At 31.5% G+C, this 27500-nt stretch overlaps 1 protein-coding gene and 1 pseudogene across 3 annotated transcripts in view; one reads left to right on the top strand and one right to left on the bottom strand.

Annotated features, from left to right (window-relative positions):
• Nucleotides 1-27500, top strand: part of LOC145249497 (ras-specific guanine nucleotide-releasing factor 2-like) — a 1106705-nt gene that overhangs the window by 267164 nt on the left and 812041 nt on the right. The window lies entirely within an intron of this gene.
• Nucleotides 22261-22398, bottom strand: LOC145249869 (U2 spliceosomal RNA; annotated as a pseudogene).

The following is a 27500-nucleotide window of genomic DNA, read 5'->3' on the forward strand; positions in this document are numbered from 1 at the left end:
ACACACACACACACACACACACACACACACACACACACACACACACACACACACACACACACACATATATATATATTGTTATACATTGTAATATTGTTCCTATTTACTTACCTCCCGACGAGGGAAGAGTTAGACACAAGGTCGCTTATTAATTAATTAATACAGCTCCCCCCAAAAGGGGCACTCTGGATAGCAACAAAAATAAAAATTGCCTCAGTCTAGAAGGATTTTCTATCCACAGATTGAGAACAGAAATGGTGGATTTTTATATTGTTTCTTATACATATATTAATATGGGTGCAAGTATGCACATCCAATTTTATGCTTATGACAATAATAAAGCCAGTCTTGTGTTTTCAATGCATTGTTCCGTGCTGTGCTGCATCCGTTTACCACATTGTGCATATGTGTTTAGTGCACAGATGCATGCATTGGCATTATGAGAGGAGGAGAACAGGATCGGCAAAACAAGGTCAGAGATATTGATTAAGCTCTCGAAACTATCACAATCCTACCTCTTGCTTATTTGGTCATCGGATTATCTACCTGAATTGCAAGATGACACTTATATTAGATTTCCAACGCAGAAATAGGATGAAGGGATGGACGGATTGAAAGAGAGTCAAAAATAGAGGCGTACGCTGACAAACAGCCAGCAACCTGGCGTGTAAAGAACATGATCATGGTATTCATATGATGAATAGCATATAGATACATACACATTAGCACACACACACACACACATACACACACACACACACACATATATAATCGCGTGCTTGAATTATTATGAGAGAGAAAGAGCTGACTAATATTAATATACATATTATTTTTTCGTTTTCTATCTATATATATATATATACTATATAGCCTATTTTTCAACATTTTTCATTTAGTGTATTGCATCTGACAAAGCGATATTTGATTCTAACAAGCATAATTTTCATTAACCATCGTTTTGGAATATTATTTCTATAATTTTTATCATATATATATATATATATATATATATATATATATATATATATATATATATATATATATTTCTCTACTCAAAATCTGAAAAGGTGTTGAACCTGTTCAGTTTTTGTACCTTAATTTTTCTTTCCTGATGATATCTCATATGATTGAAACGGTCTGCACATCGTAGCAAGATATGGCTGTATTTACATACAAAAAATTTAAAAATATAACTTGCTCTCTTATGATTGAGCACTGTCAAAGACCCTTGTTGAAATTCAATTATTTTCATTTTTTGGATATCTTTCCACCGAAAAACTATATATATATATATATATATATATATATATATATATATATATATATATATATATATAGTCTAATTTGTAGTATTCCAAATTATTCTGGGTTTATATAATTCAGTAATCGTTCATATACCAATAAATTTACGCCAAAAAAGAGATTACTTAAAACGTATGCTACAAAATTATCATATTTCATAATTGAGAATATACTGTTTTAACAAAAACCACGACTTCCAAGAATTGTTTGATAGCAACAAACAGTGTATTTCATAGTTAGTTACAATTGTTACAAGACCATTTGGACAAATTCAAACATTATGTCGTTTGAAAATTTTCACGAGAACAGCCTTTCTTCAGACGTATTAAATGAAAAACACTTTAAAAATAAAACATGATAGAAAAAAAATATTTCCTTTAAAAGGGAAAGAAAACAAGCCAGATCACTTTACCTCTATCGCTCATTGCAAAGTATTTTTTTAAATTTATATTTCTACCTATTTTCGTATCTTCATTAAAAAAGGAATTTGAAACTAAATATCTTTTTGCAGATTCATATATCTATTTATTTAAAAGAAAAAAAAAGAATTTCAAACTAAAAATCGAACGATGTTACTGTTATTTACCTATGTCCATTAAATATGTTTTATTAATAACATTTATCGATTTCTTAAATTAGATTTCTATATTTCTTTATTTAATTAAACTTTTTTTTTTAATATTTATTTTTTGATTTTTTAAACCAGACTAATCAACTAAGTTAAATCGTTACGAAACTACGTAAGTTCCGTATCGGGAATTTGCTTCGCTTATTTACAAAAATATCTGCTAGCTTATTTATATGATTTAGGACAGGTTTAAGTTTGAAACTTATTCAATGAGGAAAAAAGTCTAAACATTACTTTATATTTAGTTCATTTTCATTCTTCATTTAAAATTAAGGATCTCAATCTATTTTTTATTTTTTTATTTTTTATTTCTTATTTTCTTTCGTTCTCTGCTATTAATATTTACGATTATCGGATATTTTAGAAGTAGAAGGGAGATAATTCTGTAAGTTCGGAATTTTAAATAATTAGTTGAAGTTATAAGTTACCAAAATCCTTATAAGTATTCTTAAGAGTAATATTTAACAAGCTATACTTTTTCAAGTTTGACTGGTCCAAAAACTTGATTGATACTGTCTTTGGACCAGTAAAAATTGAAAAATTATAGCTTGTTAAATCTTACTCTATTTATAGCCGATTTAATCCAAAAACCAAGGTAAACCCCCACTTTCATTGAAGTAAAACGTACATGGAGCTAAAGATTGGTTTTACTATTAGAATACTTATTAATGGGACATGTATTACTATCGAATAAGTATTTTAGAACTTAATTCCTGAAGTGTTATTTTATATTGAATCCACGCATAACGTCAACAAATTATGGTTTGATGTCAAACGTAGGTTAAATTTATGGTAATAGAATTAGTATCATGGTTAAGATATGCTTTAAAAACTAATATTTTGAATAAATTAGCCTAGTTCTAATTGTATCCGTTGAATTAATAAATAAATTATAAATGAATATAAGAATTTACCAAACTAGAAACATCGGACGGTTTTGGTTATTTCCCCTTTATTTTTAGAGATACCTATTAGCATTAACACCTTACACAGCTTAACAAAGCAAATCTTTCACAAATCTCTCAATCCCAACACGGCTCCGTGCCAAAGAAATCTTACTTCACGAATCTTCTGGTCATGGAGGAGTCACTGACGAGAATCATGGACTCTGTGGACATTGTCTTTCTGGACTTTGCCAAAGCTTTTGACTATGTAAATCCTCATCTACTTCTCATCAAGCTCCGGGCATACGGGTTCCATCCTGACCGCACCTTCTGGGTCAAACTGAGTGGCTGTCTTTCCGATGTATGCAGCGCAATAAGATGTATGCTACAGAGTTCAATCATCAGCCCCTTGTTGTTTCTCATCTTCGCCAATGACTTGCCTGAAGTGATTTTTCAGCTGTCCACCCCCCTGCTTGTCGATGATGTAAAAATTCTTCTTTCCCCCTCAAAACGACTATAAAGACCCCCAGCGTTGCCTCCAGATGCTAACTGGATAGGGACCTGAGTTTAAACATCGCCAAGTAGAGCCACATGACAGTGGGCCGGCATCCTCCAACTCCTCCATTCCCCATTGACTTCCAACCAGGTGACTTGCTGTTGGAGTCTGTCACAGGCCAAGAATCTTGTAGTGATTGTGCATTTCATATATTCACTCTCTGAAAACTGCATCACCACTGCTAACAAGGCCAGGGGTGTCCTGTTCCTGCCACTCCTTTGGTCATCTCACTCCATCCATTTTCCTTCCCTTCTATATCTCCCTGGTCCGCCCGATTCTTCAATACAGTATTCAAGTCACATTAGACGAAGGATTTCCAGCATCTTGAACGGGGTCAGTGCTTGGCGAGTAGGATGGTGGCTGACCTCAGAGGTCTATCATATAAGCACCATTTAAGGTCTTTAAATCTCTTTTCTCTTGAGCACAGGAAGTTTTGAGGTGACCCCCATCCTCACCTACAACATCTTTCATGGATGGTGCGGACTGGACCGGGGTCTGTTTTTCACCCCTGCCCGGGCTCCATAGGCACATGAAAAAGTTCTACCTTCAATGGTTCAGGAGGCTCCGACGCCAAACAGCGTTCTCAGTTCAAGCGGCATCTCCGTGAAACCAGCTATATAATCTGTTTATTATACAGACATTATTGCTTATATATATATATATATATATATATATATATATATATATATATATATATATATATAGTATGTTTATTATACAAACATTATTGATTACATATGTATATACATATTTCAATGGAGTCTCAATTCAGGGACAACACTTTATTAGACCAAAAAAGAGTTTTTTCCCATGAATTAAGTCTCCACTGAAACATGTATGCATATATGTAACCAATAATATTTTTATAATAAACAAACTATATACAAGCTCTGTCCTGCATTTAGCACTCTTTAATAATAACGCGAGTTTCATTGGATTTACACCGAGGAAACCAATCGATACAACCGGTATAGATCCATATATATATGTATATATATATATATATATATATATATATATATATATATATATATATATATATATATATATAATGATGTTATGCTCTTAATGCTATTACGAATTAACCCTCAAGTTTAAGATATATTTTCCGAGATTCAGTATGCATGTTGTCATAGATGTATTCGATTATTGGATTATCTACGCGAATTGCAAGATAAAACTTATATTAGATTTCCACAGAAAAAAAAATTGGGTTGAAGGGATGAAAAAGGTTGACACAGACAAACGGGCAGAAATACGACCATAAAAGAATACGATTCATTTTGCGGTACGGTGGCCCAGAATCGACATTCCCATATAAACAATACGACATATTAAGCAACTGCAAATCTCCCGTTTCAGAATTTTTGAGATGAGGACTGGTAATTCGTATTATTTCTATTTTTCGAACTGCTGTTCAAATCTTGAGTGCTATTTTAAAAATGTTTCCACTTTGGGTGTATCTTGTTGAGTCTGCATTGAATTACGAATGGACCCTTTTATTTAATCAACAAGGGGTAACATCTTTCCGTTCCGTCAGTTGTATTTATTGATTGTCGCCTGCACTGATGACCCTTGGTATAGTGGATAAAGTACTTGATAATTTTCAGTTGTAAAGTTACACTCTTCTGGATGTTGCTAATTCCGATGGAACTTTCGTGCAGATTCTCGAGTATGACAGAACGATTCCCGAAAAAGGTCAACGGGTGAAAATGACACTCAAGATAAGAACAGAAGTCTGACGAATCCAAATAATACGAATAACCAACCCTCATCTCCAAACTTTAGAAACGTAATATGTATTATATATTTAAATATATCTACTAGCAGTTCAGTCCGGCTTTGTTCATAACTTTATGTGCATATATATATATATATATATATATATATATATATATATATATATATATATATATATATATATATATATATATTAAAAGGTTTGACTCTTGTCCAGGTAACCTACATTTAATTTCTCAAGTGTTTAGACCCAAAATTGTCGGGGGAGTTTGGCAGAGTTTTAAAAGGTGAAATCGTTGAACTTTGACCACTTGGCAGCCACATTTCTGGCCAAAAACGGATTTAAAAGATTTTCCCTCATCTCAATACCACGTATGTAAAATCTCGAGTCTGTTGACTAAAAATTGACAGAGTAGCTTGGCAGGGGAATATACACACAGAGACACACACAGAGACAATTTCATTATATATATATATATATATATATAAAAATATATATATATATATACATATATATATATACATATATATATATATATATATATATATATATATATATATATATATATATATATATATATATATTATAATGATGCCTCCGTTCAGTCTCGAAATACAAACGATACCCCGTAGGGGCAGCTGCGCGTGTAATTGCGAGGCAAGAGTTGTGCAGTCCCCCTAACCCTAACCCTAACCCTAACCCTAACCCTAACCCTAACACACACCTCCCGAATCGGTATTGTTTGAGTCCAGTGACGAATAGAAGTTCACGACGTATGGAAATAATGCCGAAAAAAGCAGAGAGCAGATACAGTACATGGAAGTTCCAAATGGTCACCCATTTATTACTGACAAGGTTCAACATTCAACATAGCTTAACTTCGATGATCCAGCAGTTACTGAGGTGACAACGAGATTATGCCATATAAATATTATATATATACATTATATACAAATAGATAATAAATATTATATATCATATATTTATTTATATTATAAATTTTTATATATTATATATTAATATATATTATATATTTTATACTTATATATATTATATATTTATATATATATTATATATTTATATATATTATATATATATTTATATATATTATATATAAACATATATATTATTTATATATATATATTATATATTTATATATTATATATATATTTATATATATTATATATTAATATATACATTATTTATATATATATATTATATATTCATATGTATTATATATTTATTTATACATATTATATATTTATATATATATATTATATATATCACATATTAATATATATTATATATTTATATATATTATATATTTATGTATATATTATTTCTTATATTATATATTTCTATATATTATATATTTATTTATATATATTTATGTTTATATTATTTCTACATATTATATATTTATATATATTATATATTTGTTTATATATATTATATATTTATATATATCATTTATATATATTATATATTTATATATATATTATTTATATATTTATATTGTGTATTTCTATGTATTATATATTTATATATATATATTATATATTTATTTATATATATTATATATTTAAATATATTATTTATATATATTATATATTCATATATATTATATATTTATATATATATTATATATTTATATATATATTATTTCTATATATTATATATTTATATATGTTATATATTTATTTATATATATTTATATATATTATTTATATATATTATATATTTATATATATATATTATATATATGTTTATATATATTATATATTTATATATATTATTTATATATATATTATATATTTATTTATATATTATATTATATATTATATATTTATATATATATTATTTATATATATTATATATTTTTATATATTATATATTATATACTTATATATATTATACATATAATATATTATATCTTTATATATTATATATTTATATATTATAAATAATATATTATATATTTATATATATTATATATATATATTTTAGATATGATATATATTATATATATAATAAATTGTGTACATTATATATTCATATATTTTATATACGATATGCATTATTCTATATTTATATATTTTATATACGATATTCTATTTTATATACGATATTCTATATATACGATATTCTATTTTATATACGATATTCTATATATTTTATATACGATATTCTATATTTATATATTTTATATACGATATGCATTATTCTATATTTATATATTTTATATATGATATATTATATATATATTATACATATAATATATTATATTATACATTTACATATATTATATATTTATATATATTATATCTTGTACATTCCTGATTATTTGCTTTTTAAATTAAAAAAAAAAAAACAAGAAAAAATATTTTGGGCAAGGTTACTTAAATTAAATGCAAAAAACTCTGAGAAGTTGCATTATGGCGTAAATATCATAAAAACAATGAAACTACTGTCTGGATTTTTTCGGATTTTAATGCACAAAATCTTGTTTTTTTCTTCTTTTTTATTAGTTATTGAGTTCTAATTCTTCTGATGAGTCAGGGCGGAAACTCTTAGAAATATAATTATCATATGATTGTTTCTGCGCCATGAAACAGGTTCTATCAAGAATTGCACATTTTTGCATGCTGAAAGAAATAAACGGTAAGATGAACAAGAATTTAGAATGTAGACTTTTTGTCAATTACTTGCATATGCTATGTAGTTATATTTAACATATATCGAGCTTCATAAATAAAAGGATCGACATAAATCAAAGGTAATTGGAAAATTGGATACACACACACACACACACACACACACACACACACACACACACACATATATATATATATATATATATATATATATATATATATATATATATACTAAGTTAAATGTATTCAGGAAGGAAAACTCGTGAATTAAACGAGGTTTTTGAGAGAGTTCAATAAAAAAAGGCAATATATATATTTTTTGTATAGACAAATATGTTATTCTTGTTATTCTTCTCGTCAGATGCCAGAAAGAAATCACGCACACACACACACACATACACACACACACACACACACACACATATATATATATATATATATATATATATATATATATATATATATATATAATTAAGCTTGTATTCCACTGAAGAACCAGACTCTTTCGGTGGAATACAACTTTTTTTAAGTCGCCTGACAAAGACTTCTGGTCTTGACCAACCACTTTTCTGAAACATTGACATGCTCAGTGTAGCGACCATACAATATTTCTCTCTCTCTCTCTCTCTCTCTCTCTCTCTATATATATATATATATATATATATGATTTCTTTTTGTCCCCTGGTGAGAAGAATATAAGATTCTTTGAAACTCCGCGGAATAAGGACTTCGTAAATTGTTTTTTGGTAATATTCACCCGAACACTAAATTTGATTTTAAATTTTAACTTCCAGTTTTAATTTCTTTTTCCTTAATAAACTCCGCTCTCTATTTTTTGTGAATTGAGCTTTTTCATTTGCTTCGGAGTAAAATATCTACTTATAAATACTGTTATTTATATTATATTGGAGTTTACCATTGCTTCAGGTAAACATTGCATCTCATTAGATTTTATTATATATATATATATATATATATATATATATATATATATATATATATGTGTGTGTGTGTGTGTGTGTGTGTGTGTGTGTGTGTGTGTGTGTGTGTGTGTGTGTATGCATATATAAACAGCAGTGGGAATTTAAACTGCAATCTTTATTTTTACATTTATTTTTTATCCAAAGCTTATTTAGACTATATATATATATATATATATATATATATATAACTATTTATACACACACACACACACACACACACACACACACACACAAACACACCTCTTAAAAGTTCACCCCACCCTACAAAATTTTTTAAAGACTAACAAAGGCAAATTCACGAATGACCTTTAAGATTGTTGAAAGCTAAATTCCAAAATATACATGTGTCGAAGAATGTTAACGCGTCCGATAATGCGTGCATTACACAAGTGCATTGTTGCGTATTCTGTGCGCGAGGCTATTCGTATGATTGCATGTCCAGTCAGTTTACTGTGAATTCTCTTCCGTACTCTGCGCGTTTATTGTGTGGTTTTGTTTGCACGCGTGTGTTCACCCAGGTGTGGCCGTGGCAGAACATGCGGACCCACCTGCAAGCATCATTAAGCATAACTTATAGGCGGTTCTTTATTTTTATTTCCCATTTACCCGACAGAGGGGCGAGGTGGAGGGGGCGAATGCGTTTGGCGTTAAGAGATGCTTTCCAGGATTGTAGTGCGGAGGGGGGGGGAGGCAGATGGAAGATGGTGTGGGGAGGGGTTAAGCTAGAATTTTGTTTCATTGGATAAAGAGAATCTCATGTCAATCTGAAGAGCCAAGGACATTTGAAATGAATGAGTCATTTGTAAAATCTATATCCTAGCAAATAATAACGATACCAACACAACAATAACAATTCTCTACTCTATCGTGATTTTCATAGCAGTTCCTATTTACAATGCCTCCCCACGGGACAGAGTTAGACACCAGGGTCGTTTTTTAACGTGGAGAAAAGGAACAAAAATAAAAATTGTCTCAGTCGTGAAGGATTTCTCCTCCACTGACAGAGAACAGGAAATTGAAGTGCAGCATCTGAAGAACAGATGGTATTTATTTGCTCTCCCACCGAGCAAATTAGGCACAAGGCCGATTTTTAAAGTGAGGAGTGAAGGGGAAATGGGGACCAACTCCCCGGGGAGTAGGGGAGCTGGATAGTGACAATTGGTATGAAAGGTTGCCCCTACATTGACCAAGGTCTTATATGCGGAGTTGCCCCCACATATGGTCTTTGCTTGCAGTATCTGCCGGATAGATACTACACTTTGATCTTGTCCCGAAGGCCAAGTACTATTTTCATAACAGTTGCCTAAAATCGCGTTGTCACACCGGTTCTCGTGAGATCACCGAAGTTAAGCAACGTGGAGCCTGGCTAGTATCAGATGGGTGACTATTTAGTAATGCTAGGCGCTCCATGTCATGGTCTCGTGATTGAGATATACATGCGGCTGGGGGGGGGGGTGCATGGTCATTTGATACTCCCTGTAAATTTCCGCCTTAAAAAGAAGCAGGTGTAGACGGGCAAGGGCTTATATCAAACCACGTATTATCGATCTGTTGTTGTTGTTATCGGTATTGGTATCTAACCCTAACCCTAACCCTAACCGCTTTCCCACAGAAGAGACGTCGCGAGCCTATCTCTGCTCTATCGCTATTTTCATGACAAGTGCTCATCTGAACTTCAATCTATAGTCCCTCCCTTGACAAACTTTCACACACAAAAAAAACCCACTCGGCTAGCTACAACCACTATATATAATTTTCTCTACTCTCTATCTGAGCCTAAATATGAATGCAGATTCCATTAACAAAGATTATTTCCCAGAACTGCCCACCTTTAGAACACTGTTCTGCTTGCATGCTTCCCTGTTAAATACAACATGGTAGCCTTCAAATCTAATGTAAACAAGTTCTTGTTAAGTAGTCCACATAAATAATCAAATTCCACCCAATTTACATCATTAACCATTACTCTCGAGTGGCCTTTGGGGCTTGATGAGTTTTAACCCCCAAGTTAAAAATAAGCTTAAGAAGACTTAAGAAGAAACTAAAATGCAGTGAATCTTTATTAAATGGCATCAAATAAGTGTCGTTCAAAATTCATACAGATGAGAAATATTTTAATTTTCGAATAGGATGTTGCCTCCCACAGGATGCTCCGTCCCCACCTGAATTGCTCTTGAATAATTCAAAGAAGCTGAAATTTTACGATTATTCATTCATCTGTTTCTAATGGCTATGGTTAAAAATTCAACAAAATGTAACAGAGCGCGTACGCGCGTATGCAAATGTCTACGAAATGCGAAATGACGTCACTATAAGGAAAAAGACTCCAAAAAGGAGAGAGAGCACGTTAGAAAAGACGATTACGTAAGAGACGTCACAGCCGCATGAAAACCGATTCAAAATTTTCCACATATCTTAATACCCTATATATCAAGTTTCAAGCTTGTAGGTAAAAAATTCGTTCAGTATATAGGTTGAGAAGTGCCCTCACACACATTCTGATATATATATATATATATATATATATATATATATATATATGTCTCTCTCTCTCTCTCTCTCTCTCTATATATATATATATATATATATATATATATATATATATATATATATATATATATATATATAGGGTGCCCACAAAGTCTGACTACATTATGTAGCCAGACTTTGTGGGCACCGTGTAGATTATGTAGCAAGATTTATGGGCACCCTGTGTATATATATATATATATATATATATATATATATATATATATATATATATATATATATATATATATATATATATATAAATTATTACTATGATAATTTTTTTAATACCTATGGACATTAATGTTTCATCCTTTCAGGAATCTATCAATGCAGGGAGTTATGATTACAGCTGGTTGGGAGATTTGAACCTGGCCACAAAACCATCTAACTCTATTAGCAAGGAACAAGTCTGGCTACATAATCTACACGGTGCTCACAAAGTCTGGCTCCATAATGTAGTCAGACTTTGTGGACATCCTGTATATATATATATATATATATATATATATATATATATATATATATATATATATATATATATATATATATATATATATATATATATATATAGTCTTGGAAATTATTCAACCTTTATAACTATATGAAAAAAAATTCCCTTGTTAATTAATCTCTCGGAATCAATAATTAATTTAATTTACTTGAATTAATTTATGCTTGTCCTAATATTATTTTAGAGATCATCAGTTTTTCACCATGAAAAACTGTTCGGGGATTTAAAATAAAAAACAGTATTTTATCTCATAACTCCTCAGCAACTTTTATGAAACACCACCTCCCTTAAAAAAAAAAAAAAAAAAAAAAAAAAACTAGGACAAAAAATCGTTTCGGATATCAGCTTTCGTTTTTTGCTTCAGATTGATCTTATTGATAAGCTATTTTGTGATTAAAATGTTTTCTTTAAGTATATATACTGGCTGTTTGGAAATCGATGGTATATGTTTGGGATTATGTTTGAAGAACCTCTTTATGTTGGAGATGTTTTTGTAATAGTACTCCAATTCTAGTCTAATTTCCTTTCAGGTTTATTTCTTGTAACGTATAGTCTTTGGTTTCTGCTGATTATATTTATGTACTTGAATTTGGTTTGTATTTAGCAAGTTTTATCATCGCACAAGCAGAAGGGTCCGGCGTATAAAATCAACAGTAGACTTTTGCATTTTGGAATTTATTACAAGTCATTATACAACAATTTTTTTTAGAAAACTAATAGTAGGTTCGTTGATAAGAGACGGGCGCGTTCGAAATGAATGTTTATTTTTAGGGTACAATTGGACCTTGATACTTGATTTTTTGAGTTCAAGCCATTATATAAAAATAATTTCATAAAACCAACAGTAGGTTCTTTACATTGCAATGTAGACTAAGTCACTATGGGAAGGCAGGTGAAGTTTCCTCGGGGTGCACCGCAGTGAGTCCCCAACGAGAGCAGGTAATCAACCAGTTTGATTAAACAAAATGAGTCATTTAACCGATTTCGATGACAATAAAAGTATAGTTATATATATATATATATATATATATATATATATATATATATATATATATATATATATATATATATATATATATATATATATATATACTAGCGGGCGGGGAGCCCAGCTTTGCCTGGGCGTAAAATGCGTTTAAATATGATATTTTAATTTGTCAAGATTTCGTATATATTATTATTATTTAAAAGTAAAAAACAGTATGTTGGTGTCATCAGCTAGAATCAAAAGCGAAAGAATTCAAAGCTGGTGACGTTACCACTGTACCAACGTGAAACGCATATGAACTGAGTGAAAATAAAAAAATAGTTTATGATGAATGTACAAATGTATAACGATTTTTTTTCAATTTTGACCCATTTTTGACCCTTTCAAAACTATTTAAAAATTTGACCCATTTTTGACCCTTTTAAAACTATTTTAAAATTTGACTCATTTTTGACCCTTTAAAAACCATTTTAAAATTTGACCCATTGTTGACCCTTTAAAAACTATTTTAAAATTTGACCCATTTTTGACCTGTTCAAAACTATTTAAAAATTTGACCCATTTTTTGACCCTTTCAAAACTAATTTCAATTTTGACCCATTTTTGACCCTTTCAAAACTATTTAATATTTTGACCCATTTTGACCCTTTCAAAACTATTTTCAATTTTCACCCATTTTTGACCCATTCATAACTATTTAAAATTTTGAATCATTTTTGACCCTTTCAAAACCATTTTCAATTTCTACCCATTTTTGACCCTTTCAAAACTATTTTCAATTTTGGCGCATTTTGACCCTTTCAAAACTAATTTCAATTTTGACCCATTCTTGACCCTTTAAAAAATATTTTCAATTTTGACGCATTTTTGACCCTTTCAAAACTATTTTAAAATTTTACCATGTTTTGAACCTTTCAAAACCATTTTAAATTTTGACCCATTTTTGCCCCTTTAAAACTATTTTAAATTTTGAATCATTTTTGACCCTTTCAAAACCATTTTCAATTTCTACCCATTTTTGACCCTTTCAAAACTATTTTCAATTTTGACGCATTTTGACCCTTTCAATACCATTTTCAATTTTGACCCATTTTTGACCCTTTCAAAACTAATTTCAATTTTGACCCATTCTTGACCCTTTAAAAAATATTTTCAATTGTGACCCATTTTTGACCCTTTCAAAACCATTTTAAATTTTGACCCATTTTTGACCGTTTAAAAACTATTTTCAAATTTGACCCATATTTGATCCTTTCAAAACTATTTTCAATTTTCACCCATTTTTGACCCTTTCAAAACTATTTTAAAATTGACCCATTTTTGACCCTTTTAAAACTATTTTAAAATTTGACCTATTTTTGTACCCTTTCAAAACTATTGTAAAATTTTGTCCCATTTTTGACACTTTCATAACTATTTTAAAATTTGACCCGTTCAAAAATATTTTAAAATTTGACCCATTTTTGACCCTTTCAAAACTATTTTCAATTTTCACCCATTTTTGACTCTTTCAAAACTATTTAAAATTTTGACCCATTTTTGAACCTTTCAAAACTATTTAAAAATTTGACCCATTTTTGACAGTTTCAAAACCATTTTAAAATTCGACCCATTTTTTACACTTTAAAAACTATTTTAAATTTTGACCCTTTCAAAACCATTTTCAATTTCTACCCATTTTTGACCCTTTCAAAACTATTTTAAAATTTGACCCATTTTTAACCCTTTAAAAACTATTTTTAATTGTGACCCATTTTTGACCCTTTCAAAACTATATAAAATTTGACCCATTTTTGACCCTTTCAAAACTATTTTCAATTTTAATCCATTTTTGACCCTTTCAAAACTATTTAAAATTTCTACCCATTTTTAACCCTTTCATAACTATTTAAAATTTGACCCATTTTTGAACCTTTCAAAACAATTTTAAATTTTTACCCATTGTTGACCCTTTTAAAACTATTTTAAATTTTGACCCATTTTTCCCCGTTCAAAACTATTTTCAATTTTGACCCATTTTTGACCCTTTCAAAACTATTTAAAATTTGACCCATTTTTGACCCTTTCAAAACTATTTAAAATTTCTACCCATTTTTGACCCTTTCAAAACTATTTTCAATTTTCACCCGTTTTTGACCCATTCAAAACTATTTTCAATTTTGACCCATTTTTGACCCTTTCAAAACTATTTTCAATTTTCACCCGTTTTTGACCCATTCAAAACTATTTTCAATTTTGACCCATTTTTGACTCTTTAAAAACTATTTTAAAATTTGACCCATTTTTGACCCTTTCAAAACCATTTTAAAATTTGACCCATTTTTGACCCTTTAAAAACGATTTTAAAATTTGACCTATTTTTGACCCTTTCAAAAGTATTTTCAATTGTGACCCATTTGTGACCCTTTAAAAATATTTTAAATAACGGCCCGCAAAAATCCAATAATTTGAGGCCCCTGGTTCTGCTCTGCGATTTTGTAGTTTCGGAGGAGATATAGTTTGAAAATATGGCGACAGACTGACAGACATATAGCCGTTTATATATTAGATTATTAAATATTATTACGTGTATAAAAGATAAAAGGTATACCTTTTAGGCACGTAATAATATTTAATAATAATGATATATATATATATATATATATATATATATATATAAAGAGAGAGAGAGAGAGAGAGAGAAGAGGGAAGGGAATGGGAGAGGTAGGAGGTGATGTATTCTATTAGTTTATTTAAATGCAAATCCATAGAGAAATGTGTCTCGTTTTCAAATCTCAAGCCATACAATATGCGATGTCGCGTGAAGTTTTGGGAGGCATATTCAAATAGTTTGACATTGAAACTTGTTTAAATCAGAAAACAGAACATTCTCCATTGTATGTGTCACATCATTTTAAAAGTTTTTAATCAATAACTGCATTATGGTTTTGGTTTGTCTACTTTTTCTTTAAGCTTGAGGATTCACCGCTTATCAAGGCCCTGTGGCCACGCAAGGATAAAGTGTTAAGTGTTACGTAGATGGTGAGACAAGATGATCAGTTATTTAAGAAGACGGCTCAACAAGAACTTAAGAACTTATTCACATTAGACTTGAAAATTACCTTGCTATAGTTAGTCAGGAAGCAGCCACACGGCATGGTGTTCTGCAGACGGACAGTTTGAGGAAAGAAATGAAATTTTCGTTTAGTTTTAGGCACAGAAAGAAAATAAGAGAAGTACGGCATATGAACACAATAACCATCCTTTTATTTTGCTTATTAAATAGAGTCATCACTTATCAAGGCCAGATGCCACCCGAGGACAAGGGTTAATCAAATTGAACGATTATCAGAATTCGAATATTTTTATATATAATATATCATGTATAGGAATTTGTTTACATTGGCCTTGAAGACGACCATGTTGTAACCTCCGGTGAAGCAAGCCCATGGCAATGTATTCGAAAAGTAAGAAAGCGGGTTTAAAACAACATACACTGAGAGAGGGTAAAAGTGATAGTGAGAACCATAGTAAGTCATTAATCACATGGTTAGTTGATTGCAAATAGAACAATTGAGGAAAATAGAAAGTTGATCTTGGGTTTACTTCCGGTAGCCTCGCAACTCTCGATTTCTCTCTACTATCCTTTAATCCTTGAAGTCCATGAGCAATGTCCCTGACAATGGAGGGAAAATACTGTTTTTAATATATCGGAGTTTATCCATTTAACACTTACCTTTAGTTAGATTTCGAATTTAAAGTAGTATTTTTAGCTCTTTACGTCAAATGGCTTCATGGATTGTCTGGAGCGATTTCCAATAAAAAGAAATACGAGAGAAAAAAAATAATGAGGCACACTTACTCGAGTCCATGTTATAATTTAAAAAAGAATAGAAAGTTGATCTTGCGTTTGCTTCTCGCTTCCCTTATTTTGTCCTTTAGTCCTCACATTCCATGAGCGATATTTCTGACAAAGGAGGAAGAATTGATGTTTTCTGAGTCCAAATCCATTCAATCTAACACATTGTTGGCAAGTTTGTTTTTTTACCTTGATGTAGTACTTTTTAGCTCCTTTCATCAAGTGTTTTCATGCCTGAAAAAGAATAGGACTCCTCTCTTAAATTTCAATGTCGGTTTTTATATTCTTTCAAGGCAGGAAATAGGAAATATTGCCCTGAGCAGCATCTGCTCAGATCTGAAAACAATATTTCGTCTTAGCACGTTCATATTACATGGATTCACTGTTCTCATCTTCAGCTCCATTTTCACAACGTTTCGGTCGATGTACCTCCGACCCTTTTCAGGTGTATCTTGTCAAACTCGGGAATGTTTCTGTCGAACTCGAGAATCTGAATGGAATTTTGAATGGAACCGTTTATTTACTTTACCGGCATAGCATGCTTTCGTTCCGCTAGCCATGACTGAATAGAGGCCCTAAGTAAGTCGCAATTGTATTTTTCGGTCGCCCACACTAAGATTTGAACCTTCAACCTTCAGGAGAATATTATTTTTACAATTGATTTTTCCGAGCACTTTAACCACTGCGCCATGGGTCTTTGCGAAACGTTGTGAAAATGACACTCAAGATAAGAACAATAGTCCGATGAATCCAAATAATACGAATAATCGATCCTCATCGCAAAAATTCAGAAACGTAACCTTAGAGCGTGTTTGATTATTTTACAGGCAGAGGATTGATTGCATAAGACGTGAGATACCTTATTTTCCAACAGTAAGATAATCTAAACTATTTGCTGCGGTAAATTCCGTAATTAATTAATTGGTCATCATAAATCTTAGAATACAACTGCTAGACGCAAGGGTAGCTAATGTGGGTTATGTTTAGTTTGATTAAGTTTTATGCTATGAAAGCTTTCGTGTAAAATTTAAATACCTTTCATTTTGATGAATTTTTAACCATAACCGTTAGAAATGGATTGATGGATAATCCTAAAATGTCAGTTTCTTTGAATTATAAAGACAATTAAGGGAGGGGGGATCGTACGGGAACGACACCTCATTTGAAAATTCGAATATTTTTGATCTGCCTGGATTTTGAACAACACTTTTTTGACGCAATTTTTTATAAGAAAATAATTAAAACTCATTTTTCTTTCAAACATATCTTAATCCCAGAAATGAGGAATATTTTAGCATGTGTTTTTTTTTGTGATTAAATATATAGTAAAAAAAAAACTTTAGGGAAAACCTAAGTCAGTGTAAGTATATTTCTCTCTTTTTAAAAAACGAATTTCTTATAATTTTGTTCACCGGATGCCAATCATTTACCCGCTATCTCATGCATTTCCAGCGAGATATCTTTTTTTTTAATATTCTAACCGTCCCTATAAGTGCGATTGTTTGAATCTCTCTTGCACTTAGTTCACTAAGTATTTTCGCCAGATTGGTTATGAAATTCGAATTCTTTTTCATAAGTTTTATAATTACTGGAATTATGGCGATCTTCCTAAGATTCTGGTTTCTTTTCATGTCGTACATAAGACCTTCGTATTTCATTATCTTTTCCGGTAGATGGGCGTATATATGCACAGACATACAGCCGCAGGTAAGATAGCGGCTTCACCATGTAGAGAACATTTACTGCCACTAGCAAAGAGAACGTGGTATAAAAATAGAGTTCGATGCATAGATTTAAATTGCGGCATATTATTCGCAAGAAGAAAGACAAGAAAAAAAAAGAAAAACAACTACAAAATGTCTGATTTTTCTATTCGTGTTCTTTCCAGAACAATAAATGTTTCAATATGAGAAAAGTTAAGTAAAAAAAAAGTTCGTAAGTTAAAATTAAGAACTACCAAAAATAAAGTAGACATTTTTGGTTTTGTTTTGTATAAAAATATCCAGCTTCGAAATAACCCTGATCATTTTTTGCCGTACGTGTGTTTGTTCGTTTCGTCTGTTTAACTGTTCGTTTCATCTGTTTTAACAGTTTTTATCACTGATAGGAACACACGTGAGAGTTTTATATAAAACTAGCAGGACCCGTTAACCGGCATTGCCCGGTGGTCGTATGCACACATCCGCGCTGCGTAAAAAAGAACAGAAAACAGATTGTCTTATTTGTTGAAGAAATATTGTTCACAGTTAGTTAATTATCAAAGATTATATTAAATATATTAAAAGTTTTAACTATCAAAGTTAGATTATAATAAATATTTTAAGAAACACTATAAACGAAGTGTTTTCTGTAAATACTAAACATTTATTATTTATTGTAACAATATATACAGAATTGTGTTTACAGTATAAGCAATATGAATAAAACAGCTTATAAATTGAAACAATGTATACCAATTAAAATTTTCATTTTAGACAACAGACACAAGAATATTATGTTTGAAAGAAATATTGTGCGCAGCAAGTTAATTAGCCCTGCTAGATTCCTGTTTCCCCGTCTATACTGACAAGCAGAAGTTCAAATGTAATGTAAACAGTCATCTTTCTGTTCAACTCCCTACATAGTATCCCTGCAATTAAGTCCCAGATACTAGCCCTCTACATCAAAGTGGCACTGTGCCTTGTTTGGGATGAAAATGCAAGAAAAAAAAAACTTGCCAACTTCTGTACGAGTTCTTCGTCCATCCAAACAAAGATTCTACTCCTTATAAACCATCCTTTGTGTATGACTACTATTTCCTGTGAATTTCAGTATTATGCGACCAGTAGTTTAAGAGTTTATCGGTTAAATATTTACACACGCACAGTCATACACACACATCTACTGTTTCATTTATATATTAAAAAAAAGTGTTTATTTATTAGCTTCCATATGTCATAAATGTTTTCAAGTTAAGGCTGAGTGAAGAGGTTTAGGAGAGAGCTAACCTTACAGTAGATATTTCGGCTTATTAAAGTTTTGCTATGAATTAATACATCGTTCAGTAAGTCCTGGACCTGATAAAGAACCCATTGCACTTGTACCCGGTCAACGTATCTAAAGCAAATCTTACGTGGCAAAAATAAATGTTAGGCGCATTCCCTTACATCAAAGAGTTGATATGGCGTCTGGCAAGTCTGGTCGTCGTCGAGTATTCTTTGCATGGTACATTTCCATCATCGGCATTGCCCATGACAGGACCTGCTTCTCTGAAAATTGAACGGTTCACAAAATAACGGCCAAAGACATTTTTTTCTTATAAAAATAAAATTAATTTATTATTAATTGCTAAGGAACATTTTAATTTCGAAATTTATTCTCGACCACGGTTCAAACAGCTAGGAGCGCCGAGGCACGCGACTCGTCTCGTCCGCTATTCCGATACAACTGTTTACGTCCAACGTGGATGGAGTGCAAGATTCAACTCTTCAATATAATTCTTCTCTCTTTAAAATAGAGAGAAAGAGGGTAATAAGCAAGAGAGAATTACGAAAGAAAGGGAGGGAGGGAGGGAAGGAGAGAGAGAGAGAGAGAGAGAGAGAGAGAGAGAGAAAGAACTTGACATTAAAAAAAACAAAGGCACTAAATATTATCGTTGTTAAAATTTCTGACGACAGCAGCCAGGTTTGACCTTTGCCACTGTGCATCCGGTTACATAAACAACTGCGAATCTGAGCCGAGCTGATATGTGTTGGCATTTTGAAATACCTGTCTGTGCCTGTATCTGCATATCTCTCCCACGAGTACAGGACAAGTTTACTACAAAGTTTGTTAATACAAAAGCTCCAGCTCCCCGAAAGGGGAGCTGGAGCTCATTGTGTCACAGAATTAAAAAAAAAAAAAAATACAGCTTTTAGGCCAAATTTGACTTTATTCATCAAAATAATCTAATTGGAGCTACATGGGTGTCTTAATATTATAAACTCATCTAAGGAGGAATATTTCAGTTAGCATCATTTGTAAGGAGTACAACAATAAAATGGAGTACTTATGAAAAATAAGGACAATACTATAATCGGAATTTCCGGGCAATTTACATAAAACGCTGGAAAGCACCAAACGAAAGTTTTGCGATTTTTTTTTTTGCGGAAACACTGGCTATTTTTTCAATGTTAGATATATTTCTGTTATTGCGAAGATAATTCAATGAAAAATTAATTGAGAAAGTTAGAACAATATTCTTTTTGTTGCAAAAAATAAATACAATTAATAAATTATTGATCAATTGTAAAGAAATTAAAAAATGAACATTCAACAACAAAAAAATCATTGTGAGGTAAGTTTCACGAATAAATATTTTTGGCGCTTCTACACTATTGGGACGAGATTTCGGAAATCGTAAAACTTAATTTCACATGAAATAATGGTATCTTCGTATTCCTCGTATTTTTTAAGATGATTATATACAAAAACTACGAAAATCGATAAGGTAGAAAATTATTTATTAAAGAAAAAAAAAATAGAATTTGAAGAAAACGATCGTAGAACACAGGAGAGTTCAAAAGGGAGGTGATTTTCTGTTTCGATTTAAACAAGATGGTGGAAAATTTTACTAGATAACACGATTAAAGTTGTTTTTTTTTAAATAATTCAGTAATATTCAGGTAATTTCGACTGCATGATTTGGAAGCAACTATAGTAACTTAGAAGTGCCAAAAATCAGTTGAAACCATTGTTTTTTTTTTATCTGAAAACTCCATTTATCGACAACAAAATCTCGCCCCAATTCTGTAGAAGCGACATTTTTTTAATAATTAATAATAAATAAGCTTTTTTTATTTTATATTTTAAAAATGGTTCCACTCAGTAATCCCTTTCGTTCAATGGCAATATGCCATGTTTAAATTGAAGTAGAAGTAAAACAAGGCCGATAGCCATTAGTCGCGTGTATATAATCAAATAACATTATAAATAACATTGTAAGGCGGGGCAAATAACGTAACAAGGGGTCGGGAAAACATTGTATTTCACATCGTAGCCTGAAAAAAAAAACGTATCATAGGGCCACCGTATCCCGGGGTTCTACTGTATAAGAAATCTGAATTAATTAAAATATTATATTTAAGCGTATTTTACGACCGAGTAAAGCTGCCCCCCCTCGCCCTTGCTAGTCATTTAAAAAATTATAAGAAAGAATAAAAGGATTGATGTTAAAATAATACGTTTTAATAGTCATTAAAAAATCTGAAAATACAATTAAAAACCAGTTGGTGCAAACGAAAAATTATATAAAAAAAAAAACAAAGGAAAACTTTTTAAAAAATAACGAAAAGAAAAAACAAAAAGAAAAAAGAAAACGCAAAAAATAAGAAAACAATAACCCCCCTCCCCACGAAAAAAAAATTCAAAAGGAAATCTTGTTTCAAACAAGGCTGATAGCCATTAGTCCCTCTCGTGTAATGAATGAATGCGTGAATGTAGGATTGACATGAAATTCTTAAAGATAAACTAAAATGACCGAAAAATGGGCTGAAATGATTAAATAAATAAAAAGTAAATGACGTTAAGAATGACTTGAATGCTTAAAAATAACTGGAATCCTTTAAAAACAACTTGAATGATCTGGAGAATGACTTGAATGGCTTTGAGACTGACTGGTTGTAAAGTGGGTGATCATTTTACATTAAATTAATACAGAAAAGTGATCCCCCACTTTATATCACAAAGTTACAAACATAAGTCTAGCATGTAGTAAGAACAGATACTACACTTTGATCTTGGCCAAAAGGTCAAGAAAAGGGTATTTAATTTGCTCCCCCACCGAGCAAATTAGGAACAAGGTCGATTTTTAATGTGAGGAGTGAAGGAGAAATGGGGACCAACTCCCCGAGGAGTAGGGGACTGGATAGTGACAACTGGTATGAAGGGTTGCCCCTACATTGACCAGGGTCTTATATGTGGGGTTGCCCCCACATATGGTCTTTGCTTGCAGTATCTGCCGGAACAGATACTACACTTTGAGATATTAAATTTTTTATTCACGAGAAAAAATACAATAGGGAAAATGAACAAAAAACTTAGGCACAAGGCCAACTCAAAAAGATGATGAGGTTGGTTGATCCATCTCGTCTCTATTGGAAATTTTAAATGATTTTTTTTCTCGGCCAGCATCTTTAATCATGGTTACCCTTTTAAATTTGTATTTATGTGTGTTTTGACCTTGGCCAAAAGGCCAAGAAAAGTTTAAAAAGCTAAAAACAGCATCTATTTACAACAGACCTTTGATCTTAACCAAAAACGCCAAGCACACCGACCGACCGACGGAGTGACTGATAGAGTCGCCTGCACACAACTAAAAATGAAATAAAATAAAACTTTTAGGCTGAATTCGAATTCGTTTATATTACCATAATTTCATTGGAGGGTGCTATCACCAATCTGATACCATTTTATTTTTTTGTACAACGATTTACGTTTTATCTCAAAATCAACCCCCAATTTCTGATATTACTTCTCCATTGGAGCCAAATCTCTTTTAGTGGAGTGTTCTTCTACATGTCTTCAAACAGCAAGTAGTTATTGGGGTGTAGATCTAGACAATAGGGGGATATGGAAGTAATTCGAAGTAAAATTAACGTATTTTTCATCATTTTGATGGAGTTATGACATGATGCATTGTTTGGAAGGGTAAAATCGTTTTTCTTCTTCACTTTTTAAAAAGTTTTTTCTGTGATTTCTTTCCTCAAATGTACTAGTAACACAAATGAAACATGCACAGTGAACGAAGTTCAGCATTTGCTCCCACCCCCATTTATCCCCAAATGTCCCCAGGGAACTCAAATCCTGGTGAAAATAAACAGACGGTGCAGTTTTCGGCCTTAACATATGCAACTTTGAGTTCAGCACCATGCAAAAAAAGAAATTACTAAGTCCATCATTTGCCCCCCCCCCATTTAACCCCAAAAGTTCCCAAGGCCTTAACATATTTAACTTTGAATTCAGCACCATGCAAAACTGCTAAGTAGACATACACAGAAAATTTTGGACAAATATGGTAAAATAGTCCCCATTATACAGTGTTTTTATTAACCTTAAAAAAGTTCCTGCGGCACGCTAAGAGTTATCGCAAAGTATATACAAACAAAATTATATAGAAATCAGTTAGTTACAACTTTTCAGGTTTTATAAAATCCAAGGCATCAAAGTTTTTAAAAAGCACAAAAGTGTAAATTTTAGCCAATTTAACCCAAAAAGCACCCCTGGAGGGGGGGGGGTCCGTCGGGTTAACCCTTCTCCCGAAAAATACGTCCTGTTACTTTTTACTCATATCATGTTTAATGTTTGTGCAAAATTTCAAAAAATTCCAAGGCGTACTTATTGAGAAAAGTGCGGACAGACAAACGGACGAGGGTGAATTTACAGGTCCATCCTCCTTTTGTCGGGAACCAATAATATAACATTAATTCTTGATGGTACTTCTTTTTTTTTTTAATCGATTGACGAAATATCACGCGCACCCTAAAATATGGATGCCAAAACCTTGTCTGCTGATGTTTTCATCTTTGTTTACTTTAGATGGCTTTCACCTGCTACTGTCCATTCAGTTGACTGCTGCTTTGAATCCGAAATGAAACAGTAGATGCATTTTTCATGTATTGTCATATATTGATGCAAAAGTTCCATTTTTGCGTTGTAACAGTTGCAATGCAGTGGTTTTTATCAACTGTGAGCAAACGCAGCACTCACTTTGAACATATTTTTTTTACTGACAAATGTTCATGCAAAATTGTGATTACATAGTCTTCTAGTATCTTCAACTCCTCTGTTATCTCACACAACTTTAATTTATGATCAAACAATACAAATTTGTAGATTAAAAAAAATGTTTTCCCAGAAAACTGCCGCATCATTTGGGTTTAAAATCAGTCGATTAGCTCTTAACCATTGTTTCGATGAAGTAGATTTTTGAATAGCATTCATAAAGCCATATATTTGCTAGAAGAGTATTTTTTTCATCAGCAAATGAAAGTCAGATTTTTTCCATTATTTTTTAAAAAATCTATGACAGTAGCTTCACTTAAATAACTGTAATTTGTAAACTAATAATTCGATTGGGATCAAAATTTAACTAATGCCATTTTAATGTTAGTAATTTATAAAAATCATATAGATTTTTTAATAACAGCCACGTGTACATTAGAACTTATTGAGTTTCTAACGAGTTGGAGATTTCAGGTTAGAAACAAATGTTCAGAAATTACTTTCTGTTGGAATGGCGCATAGCATGGCCTTTGTTCAAGCTTAAGAGACGATGGATAACCCTGTACGCATGTTTGCACGTATGATTCTGCGATTTACAGTTGTTTGCCCGTCGTTAAATGAAGACAGATTAAGCCCAAATGAAATAAACGCTGCAACTTGTTCAATTTGTTGACAACTCTGCAATACTTAATGCAACCAAACAATTTCAAGACTAAAGATTTGATGACGCTATTGATAAAATGACAACGAGTTTTCACAACTCTGCGATATTGGTGTGATCGGATAATCTATGATCAGTAATAAAGCACATAGTGTGGCTTAGTAAAGTTTCTATTTTGTGACATAATTTTACAATCTAGTTGACACTGTCAAGTTTGTATAAGACCACAGGACGGGCGTATGCGTTATAGATTTTACTTTGGTTCTGTATACATTTAAAAGTCATGGCGTTTTTGTTTCTTGTAAAGGCGGCACAAGCTAAGCTGATTCTGTGTTTTACAGCTGTTTGATCGTCGTTGGATGTTGACAGCTTGAGCTCACAGTTAACAGACATTAACCCTAACCCTAACCCTAACCCTAACCGTTGATGTTGACGTTAAGAATTTTTTTCATCAGTAATCGTGCATTTATTCTTTGGCGTGTCAATAAAAAAGATTAAATTCTTTGGTGCATTTCACAAGATTTTCGAGAAATAAGTGCAAGTCAGAATTGGAATTACTGGTTGCAGCCATGTTATTCACATAACTGAGATTCGACAAAAGATGGCCACCGATTGAAAAAAAAAATGGCGACATTGTTGTCCAAATAATTGTTATCATAATGAGCTAAAGAGAGAAAAGAGGAAATGAATGAACAAAGAAGAGAGAGAATAGGAATATTTTTGTTTTGCTTTACGGCATATCAACCCTTTTTCCAGTTATTTAATGCTTAATCCAGTCATTTTGGCTAAAGAGTTATACGTCAAGATGTTCATATCTTCAAATATTTATTCGTGGTGTTTGGTTTGGTTGTTTTGTTTACGGCATATCAACCCTTTTTTTTCATATCAGTTATGTCGAATCCAGTAAGTCTGGTAAAAGAGTTTTTTTTTATGATCTGGTATCACCAGGGAAAACGGGAACAGAGTAAAAGAGAAGGGAAAGAAAGCGAGAAAGAAATAGGGAAGGGTAAGAAAGCGAAGATAAGAGGTGAGAAAGAAAAGGGCAAACGGCTAAGGAATAAAGAAGAGGAAAGAGGGGGATTAAAAGAGGAAGGAAAAAGATGAGTAAAAAATAAGTTAAGAGAGAAAAAGGATATGGGAGTGAGGGTGACAAAGCGATAAAACGAAGAAAGTAAGAAAAAAGAATAAGAAAAAGAAGAGGAAAACATAAAGAAAAGCAGAAAAACGGCGAGAAAAAAAGAAGAGGAAAAGAGAAAGAAAGAGGAAAGAAAAAGGAAAGAAAAAGAAAGATAAGGAAGAGAGTGATAACTAAGGCCATGACAACAGCATATTCTTTTCGTTATTTCGACTCTCGAGTGTGTATCTGTTGATATCTTATATGCTTTTATATAGAGTGATGTGATTCTAGGTTGATTAATTGTGTCTAACTGTGTCGGATATATACTCGAGAGTCAAAACAAGGAAAAGAATATTCTGCAGTCAGAGCCCTAGTGATAGCAAAGAGAGTACATGTGATGAGGGTTGCACAATCGGTTACAGTGACAAGAAATCCAGTACGACTGAAAACATTGCAGCATTTTGGAGGACAGGATCAGGAATCCAATATTTATTGAAAAAAAAAAAAAAGGTTTAATACTACAAATGTACCTGCATTTTTTCTTCTTATTTTCAAGTTCGTATTATTTGATTTGAAAGGCGTAAAGCATTTTACAAAGAACACTATCCGTAATTATTTCCTTGCGAAAAATTTTCACGAAGATCACGAAATGACTCCACAGTAGTCCATTATGCCTTGAAGAGTTGAAGCAGAATACGACACAAGTGCATTCGAGTATAAACACACATTTTAATCAAAAAAAAAAAAAAAAAAGAAAAAAGTGAATAATCAAATGAAAAGGAACATAAACCAAACATGGTTATACATTTAATACAACAAAAGACAATAAAAAAAAAAACAAAATAAAATGTAACTCTAAAAAACTATACGTCAGATCAATGAAAAATCGTGACATCTAGTTTACGTGACTGCAACAATGGATTCTTGACATTTCTATAGCTCTTTTTTATGACTTAAAAAATTTTTTTAAATCGCTCCAGACATGACATGAAGTCACTTAATGCAAGGATTTAAAATACTAATTCATAGTCAAAAACTACCCAACGATAAGTATTATATCAATAGAGTTCAACCCAGAAAACAGCAATCCTTCCCCCTTTGTCAAAATTCATAGTAAAAAACCACCCAACGATCAGTGTTATATAATTAGATTTCCACCGAGAAAACAGCAATCCTTCCCTCTTTGTCACAAGCTTTCCTCATGGAATGAACAAACTAAAGAACTTTCGAAATAAATTACATGTTTTGTTTCTTGAAACATATATTGTGGAGACTGGAAAGTAGACCATTCGTTTACTGTTGGCATTCTCTATTAACATACAATATATAATAATTATTTGTTTAAAATAGACTAAAATCCTTTTA

This window comes from Euprymna scolopes, chromosome 28, assembly GCF_053919585.1.
Source record: "Euprymna scolopes isolate OS-2025 chromosome 28, ASM5391958v1, whole genome shotgun sequence".
Taxonomy (NCBI): domain Eukaryota; kingdom Metazoa; phylum Mollusca; class Cephalopoda; order Sepiida; family Sepiolidae; genus Euprymna; species Euprymna scolopes.